Source organism: Gorilla gorilla, chromosome 8, assembly GCF_029281585.2.
Source record: "Gorilla gorilla gorilla isolate KB3781 chromosome 8, NHGRI_mGorGor1-v2.1_pri, whole genome shotgun sequence".
Classification (NCBI taxonomy): Eukaryota; Metazoa; Chordata; class Mammalia; order Primates; family Hominidae; genus Gorilla; species Gorilla gorilla.
Window position 1 is genome coordinate 37,315,304 of NC_073232.2, and position 7,324 is coordinate 37,322,627.

The window sequence follows — 7,324 nt, forward strand, 5'->3', positions numbered from 1 at the left end:
AAAATAGTAAATGTCTCCTCTCAGTCATCATAGAGTGATAGTACCAGAACAGCTCTCCCACTTGTATTAGTTTCCTATTCCTGCTGCACGTAAACAATATACATTTATTATCTGATCTGGAGGTGAGAAGTCAAAATGAGTCTCAGTGGGCTGAAATCAAGGTGTCAGCAGGCTGTGTTCCTTCTGGAAGCTGCAGGGGAATCCATTTCTTTGCCTGTTCCAGCTTCTGCTTCCCTTGGCTCATGTTTTCTTTCTTCTAACTTCAAAGCCAGCAAGGTTGGGCCAAATCCTTCTCACACTGCCATCCTTCTGGTTCTCTCTCTTCTGTCTTCCTCCTCCACTTTTAGGAGCCTTTTCAATTATAATCCAAAATAACCTCCCTCTTTTAAAGTTAATTTACTAGCAGTCTTAATTTTATCTGCAATCTTAACTTGCCTTTGCTACGTATCATAACATATTCACTAGTTCCAGAGTGAACATCTTTAAGGGACCATATTCTGCCTACCACATCATCTAAAATGGGGGAAAAGTATGGACAAATACGTAAAACGAATGCTTTCAGACACTGAACAACAGGCATCATAGTAGTGTAGTGACTAAGAAAAAGAAAACAAAGGAAATGTGCCCTACAATTCTGCAGATTTCTGCCTAGAAGCATTTAGCAGACATGGCGATTGTTCACAAGAACCCAAGCACATCGTGCAGTCTCTGTGAGCTGAAAAGACAGAGATGTAAGTTTGGGAAGGCTGAGGCTGCTGGAACTTGTGGGGCAGAAAACTAAAGAGGAAGAGGCTATGCAGAGGAGGAGGTCCAGATATTGTCATGAAGATCCCCTGAGTCTTTGACTGAAGACTAAGCTATAAATGTGTAAAGACTCCATTAAGCCAGGCAAAGAACAATCACCAGACAGGGAGTAACTACCGGGGAACTGTAAGCTGAACAAATACTAAAGCTTGGTATGGTTGAGAGACATTTGAGTTCTGACCAAATAAAGAAACCTTATCAAACACTTGGAGAATTTAGGAAAAGTCTCATAAAAGGCACACCTTGGTGGTATAACTTAGCTGTCCTTCGAGTAAAGACTACTTTAGATCCCATGAAACTTAAAACCAAGCTCAAAAGTGCAAGATAACCTGAAAGTGAACTACTACTGGCTATCAGAACACAACTCAATGTGCTTTATGGGGAAAAAACACACACACACACAACAAAATCTAGACATTCAATAACTTCAAACACACAATGTCCAGCATCTAATTAAAAATAATGAAACATGCAAAAAAAAAATTAAAAAGTAACCCAATAAATTTCAATAGGACAAACCTATAGAATCAAGACCAGAAATTATAGAGGTAATGGAATTAGCAGAAAAGAACTTTAAAACAGCTATTATAAATATATTCAAGGCTTAAGAAAAACATAGCACACTGAAGAGATAAAAGGTTTTTTTAATCCAGAACACCTAGAGCCAAAAAATATATAATATCTAAAATGGAATATTCACCAGACAGGCTTAATAGCAGATTAAACATTGCAAAAAGAAGTTGTAAATAAGATTGAATAGAAGGCAAGAACTATCCAAATAGAAGCAAAGAGATATTTTTAAAAAGCTAATAAATTAAACAGAGCCTCAGTGACATAAAGGACAATATTCAGTGATCTACCATTCTGAAGAAAAAAACACATTGTTTTCTGTCTACCCTCGCACACAACACAGAAAACTTCTGTGTCCAAAATGTGTGAAGATTTCTTTCCACAAACAACCAGTTCTTCAGCAGATACCAGCTGGGTGTCCTATAATTCAATTCAGTTTGATACTATCTGCCTGGAGATAAGGTCAGATCCCATAGGTGAAGGACTCAGTTCCACAAGACTGTCCCCATCAACTTCAGATGCTAATTGTAAGTCTGGGTTTTATACCTTGTGACTAACCAGATCTAAACTAGGCGGTCCCATGACCTTCTCCTCAGGTTTAATTAATTTGCTAGAGAGCTCACAGAACTCAGGGAAACATTTTGTTATACTTACACTTACCCATTTAATACAAAGACTGTTGTAAACAACACAAACGAACAGTCAGATAATGACACACAAATGATTCAGAAGGGTCCCAAGCATAAGAGCTCTGTCTCTATGGATTTGAGGCACACCACCTTTCCAGTGCATGAATGTGTTCTTATTTACCAACCTAGAAGCTCCTCGAACTCTGTCCTTTTGCGTTTTTATGGAAGCTTCATTATGTAAGCATGATTGATTATATCACAGTGATTTGGTAATCAACTCAACTTTTAGCCCCTCTTCCCTCTCAGAAGGTGAGGGAGTGGGGCCAAAAGTTTCAACCCTCCAATCACATGGTCAGTCCCACTGGCAACCAGCCCCAATCCTGTGATTATCTAAGGGCTTTCCAAAAATAATCACCTCATTAATATAAACTCAGGTGTGGTTGTAAGAGACCTGCTGTGAATAATAAAAGACACGTTTTTCACTTGTATTGCCATGCAGCTGTTTCAGGAACTGAGGGGAAAAGTCTAAATTTTTTTAGCAAAAAAATATGCCTATTGCTCTAGTCACTTGGGAAATTATGAGGGTTGTAGGAGCTGGGAACCAGAAGCTGTGACAAAAGCCAGAATATGTATTTTTTATTATATCACAATAGCACAACTATATTATATAATATAGAGTCTTCAAAGAAAAGGAAGAGAGCATTAAAATTATTTGAAGAAGTATTAGCTGCGTTTTCTAAATGTTTTTGAAAGTATAAGTTGACATAGTCAAAAAACTCAAGAAAGCACCAGTCAGGATAAATACAAAGAAAATCATATCAGGGCATTTCATAACCAAGTTTATGAAAATGAGAAAATCTTAAAAGTCACCAGAGAAAAAATACTCATATACAGAGTAAAATAACTAAAAAGTAATAAAGACTCACATGAAACTATGCAAGCCAGAAGACGATGGAACATCTCTAGTGTGTAGAAAGGAAAGGAAAAGAGACTGTTGATCTAGAATTCTATAGCCAGTGAAAATATCCTTCAAAAGTAAAGACAAAATAAAGAATTTTCAGACAAATTTTCATTATCCCTAGCATACCTGCATTATAAGAATTATTAAACAAAGTTCTTCTAGCTGAAGGAAAATATCAGACAGAAATCAAGTTTATACAAATGAATGAAGAGTCCCAGAAATGCTAAATATGCAGGTAGGTTAAAAAAAAATCTTTGTGTTTTCTAATTTCTTATTTTCCTTAAAAGGCGGTTGATGACAATGTAAAAATAATGTGGAGTGGGGTTTATAATGTATGTATAAGTAAAATATGTGACAATAACAGCACAAAGGACAGGAGGGAAGAAAGGAATTATATTGCTGTAAGATTCTTATATCACACATAAAGTGGTACCAGTAATTGACAGAACAAGGAGACAGAAAATCTATAAGGATATAGGAGACTTAACCAAATAGACCTTTATGGAACACTCTACCCAACAACAACAAAATACATATAACTTCCAGTGCGCGTGGAATACTTACCAAGTAGACCATATTCCCAGTGTTGTGCTGGAGCTGGCTTGTAGCAGCTCACAAAATTCTGCACATTTCTTTCCAATAGTACATTTAGTAACATTATGTTGAATTTGGCCATGGTGCAAGTATTTATACCATGAAAACTGGCAAATACTACTAATCAGACCTTTTTTTCCCACAAGACCTGACTTACCTGTACATTACCACATAGTCTGGTGTGCATGACAAAAGGTAATTTACATAAAACAAATACCAATAAGTTTTAAAGTATTGACATAGTAAGTACTGTGTATGTTCTCTGGCCACAGTGGGATTAAATTTTAAAATCATAATAATAAGATATATGCACAAGCCCAAAATATTTAGAAATTAAACAATGCACTTTTAAAATAACCCATAGCTCAAAGAATGAATTACAAGGGAGATTTTTAAATATTTTGAACTAAATGAAAATAAAAACAAAGCTTATGAAGTTTGTGAAATACAGATAAAGCAGCTCTAAGATGCAATGACAACTTTGTATTGATATCAGAAAGGATAAAGTCCTAAAGTCAATCATTTAAGGCCCTATTTGATGAATGAAGAAAAAGAAGGACAAAATAAACCCAAAGAAAGTAGAAGGAAGAAAATAGTAAAAATAAGAGCATAAAACACTGAAGTAGAAAATGACAAACACAGGGGGAAATGAGTACAAATGCTGGTAGTTCTACAAGGTCAAAAAACTAGTACCATTGACAATTGCTAGGCCTCTAGCCAGATTGACCAAGAAACAAAGACACAGCTTACTAATCTCAGGAAAAAAAAAGACATATTACAGACCCTACTTTAATTAAATGGCTAATATGGAAAGAGCATGAACAATTTTATGTCACAAATTCAACAACTTAGAGAAAATGTAAAAATTCCTTGAAATGTGCAAATTACCAAAGCTCACTCCAGAAGAAATAGAAAGCATAAATAACCCTGTGTGTACTAACGAAATGGAATTTGTAGTTATAAAACTTCCCTCAAGGAAAGCACTAGGTTCCAACAGTTTCACTGGCAGATTCTATTTTTAAAAACTAGGTTTAAAAAAATCAGACCTATCAAATTATTTCAGAAAACAGAAAGAAAACTCTTCCCCATTTGTTTTATGAAGCAAACTTATTCTGATACCTAAACCAGAAAGCATATATTAAAATACAAAACTACAGACCAATACCCTTCATGGAGCACAAATGCTGCTAAAATATGAGCAAATTGTATTCAACAGTATGTTAATACAAAAATGATAATACACTATGACCCAGTGGGGTTTATCCTAGGAATTAAAGGTTAGTTTAATATTCAAATATAAGTGAATTTATATGATTATCTCAATAGAATCTTGAAAAAATTTGACACAATTCAATATTATTTATGGTAAAAACTTGCAGTGCAAGAATATATATGTATGGTCTTGCACTGCAAGTTTTTACCATAAATGATGTTGAATTAATATATATATATCAATTCAAGCAAATATATACATTTGCTTCCAGGCTGCTCTTCTTTGCACTGAGGCTCAAGGTATTGGTGCTTTCTTCCCTGAACTGGCTCCCTCCCCAGGACCTCAATTATACTGCAGCCCAGCAGTCCAAAGTCTAGTTCTATTCAAGGGGACTTCTCTACCACCTTGGTGTAAGTCCTCAGCACCACATGAGCAGAGCCATTGCGTTGGGGAATCAGGGTTTCCCAGCCAAGGGAAAAAGCTTTGATTTGGTCAGCACTTATTTTTGTCTGAGCATGAGAGAAACCCAGCTCAGCCTGGATTAAGCCAAAAATAAATCTTATCAACTCACATGACCACAGCTAGTCCTGGCTGAACCCAGCTGCTGGATGCAATGATTAGTTCTGTTTCTCACCTTCCGTTCTCTGTTGACTTCATCCTCGAACTGGCTGTCCCTACAAGGTGGCAGAAATGGCCCCAGCAGCTCCAGGCCCACGTCCTACTGTGTCCAGAGTTGGTTCCTTCTGGTGGATTCTTGGTCTCACTGACCCCAAGAATGAAGCTGCGGAACTTTGTGGTGAGTGTTACAGCTCTTAAAGGTAGCACAGACCCAAAGAGTGAGCAGCAGTAAGATTTTTTGTGAACAGCAAAAGAACAAAGCTTCCACAGCATGCAAAGTAACTGGAGCAGGTTGCCTGCTGGCTTGCGGGGTGGCCAGCTTTTATTCCCTTATTTGTCCCTGCCCACCTCCTGCTGATTGGTCCATTTTACAGAGTGCTGATTGGTCCAGTTTACAGAGCGCTGATTGGTCCATTTTACAGAGCGCTGATTGGTGCATTTTTACAGAGTGCTGATTGGTGCATTTACAATCCTTTAGCTAGACACAGAGCACTGATTGGTGCATTTACAGTCCTCTAGCTAGACAGAAAAGTTCTCCAAGTCCCCACTCAACCCGGGAAGTCCAGCTGGCTTCACCTCTCAATCCCAGCACTTTGGGAGGCAGAGGCGGGTGGATCACAAGGTCAGGAGTTTGAGACCAGTCTGGCCAAGATGGTGAAACCCCGTCTCTACTAAAAGTACAAAAATTAGCCTGGTGTGGTGGTGGGTGCCTGTAATCTCTGCTACTTGGGAGGCTGAGGCACCAGAATCACGTGAACCCAAGAGGCGGAGGTTGCAGTGAACTGAGATGGCACCACTGCACTCTAGCCTGGGCGACAGAGCGAGACTCCATCTCAAAAAAAAAAAAAAGAAAAAAAAATGCTATATGAGGCTGGTAAACAGGGGCATGTCACTTCTCTGGTGAATGAGCTTAACCAACCCCCCAGCATCCTCCTCTCTTGAAGGAGGAGTTACAGACTATGCCAGCCACTTGGGGATTCACAGCAGCCTTGGGACAGGGCTCTTGGGGGTGGGTTTTCTCTGGTAGAAAGAGTAGCTACTAAGGCGCCAGGCATTTTACCAGATTGACGTTCCACATGCATTCCATGTCTCCTCAAGACAGTCCGGAGAGAGGGACATTGTTCTCACCTGACAATCAGGGAAACCAAGTCCCAAAGACTTAAGTGACTTCACAAAGTCAGGAAACACTGGTGATAGATTCTATTCTAAATCTAGAAAAAATATCCTTCCCATAGCACCTCTATCTTTTCCCATTAATGTTAGTAGGTGTTCAATAAATATTCATGAGATAGGGAAGAGAATTTGAACTGTCTGCACGCTAGCCATTTGGCCAGTAAATTGGAAGGCGAGAATATGGTCCCCGTATACACTTACAGCATGTTGAGAGAAGCAGGGCTTCCCGGACAGGCGAGGGCTCTTTTCAGAAAGGGTGGAGCAGGCTCTGAGCAGCCTGGCTTTTTAAACAAGAATCGAAGGTGATTCTTGTGATTAAGTGTTGTCGGCAGCCGTGCCACGGGGACCCACAAAAGGCAGAAAATGGCCGTGACCCTTGTCTTACTCAGACTGCAGTGGAGGGAGCAGACCCGCCTAGTTTCTGGAAGAGGGCAGCCTATTTTCTCCCCTTCGAGGCAAGTGGAGGTTCGTGAAGGGTGGGGCCAGAAGAGGCGAAGGAAAGTTACTGCTGCCCAGAGCAGCAAAGTGTTTTCTTTTCTTTTTTTTCTTTTTTTTTCAGACGGAGTCTCGCTCTGTTGCCCAGGCTGGAGAGCAGCGGGGCAATCTGAGTAGCTGGGACTACAGGCGCCAGCCACCATGCCCGGCTAATTTTTTGTATTTTTAATAGAGACGGGATTTCACAATGTTAGCCAGGATGGTCTCGATCTCCCGACTTTGTGATCCGCCTGCCTCGGCCTCCCAAAGTGCTGGGATTACAGGCAT

The 7,324-nt window shown here is 39.4% G+C and overlaps 1 long non-coding RNA gene across 1 annotated transcript in view; it reads right to left on the reverse strand.

Annotated features, from left to right (window-relative positions):
- The window catches only part of LOC129525076 (uncharacterized), a 78,145-nt gene extending 72,448 nt beyond the window's left edge, over positions 1–5,697 (reverse strand). Inside the window, exon 1 of the long non-coding RNA XR_008669124.2 lies at positions 5,406–5,697. This is a non-coding gene — a long non-coding RNA (uncharacterized lncRNA). The remainder of the gene's footprint in view (positions 1–5,405) is intronic.
- Positions 5,698–7,324: the final 1,627 nt, after the last annotated feature.